General features: G+C 46.0%; 1 non-coding gene across 1 annotated transcript; it reads left to right on the plus strand.

Moving 5' to 3' along the window:
* Positions 1–360: 360 nt before the first annotated feature.
* LOC141681540 (small nucleolar RNA R71) lies at positions 361–467 on the plus strand. The gene has a single exon (XR_012558968.1). It is a non-coding gene; the product is annotated as a small nucleolar RNA R71 (small nucleolar RNA).
* The last annotated feature ends 302 nt before the right edge of the window (positions 468–769 follow it).

Here is a 769-nt window from a genome sequence, read left to right on the forward strand (position 1 = left end):
TACTGAACAGATTCGTTGACAAGAGAACACTGATCCGTAGCATGAGAACCTGCACAAAGCTCACAAACCATAGCTATTTGATTAACTCCATACGTAGCCAAAGAATCAACCTTCATTGATAGCGCTTGGAGCTGGGCTGCAATAGCGGTGGCTGCATCAACTTCCAGAATACCTGCTACCTTGCCTGACGTCATCCTCTGAGTTGGGTTTTGATGCTCGTTTGCAGCCATTGTCTCTATAAGATTATACGCCTCAGTATAGCTTTTAGCCCATAAGGCGCCTCCAGCTGCTGCATCGAGCATGGGCCGAGATTGGGCCCCCAAACCATTATAAAAACCAGTGATTACCATCCAATCCGGCATTCCATGATGTGGACATTTTCTCAACATTTCCTTGTAGCGTTCCCAAGCCTCGCACATAGATTCTGTAGGTTGCTGCGCAAACTGAGTAAGAGCACTCCTCATAGCAGCAGTCTTTTCCATTGGATAAAACTTCACCAGAAACTTTTGCGCAAGATCTTGCCACGTAGTGATGGACCCAGCTGGTTCAGAATGTAACCAGTCTTTAGCCTTATCCCTCAGTGAGAATGGGAAAAGCCTCAACTTGATAGCCTCATCAGTCACGCCATTATACTTAAAAGTGCTGCAGATCTCGACAAAATTCCTTATGTGCATGTTGGGGTCTTCAGTGGCCGCTCCTCCAAAAGAAACAGAATTCTGCACCATCTGAATAGTGCCCGGCTTGATTTCAAAGGTGTTAGCTTGAATAG

The sequence above is a fragment of the Apium graveolens genome, chromosome 8 (genome assembly GCF_009905375.1).
Source record: "Apium graveolens cultivar Ventura chromosome 8, ASM990537v1, whole genome shotgun sequence".
Classification (NCBI taxonomy): Eukaryota; Viridiplantae; Streptophyta; class Magnoliopsida; order Apiales; family Apiaceae; genus Apium; species Apium graveolens.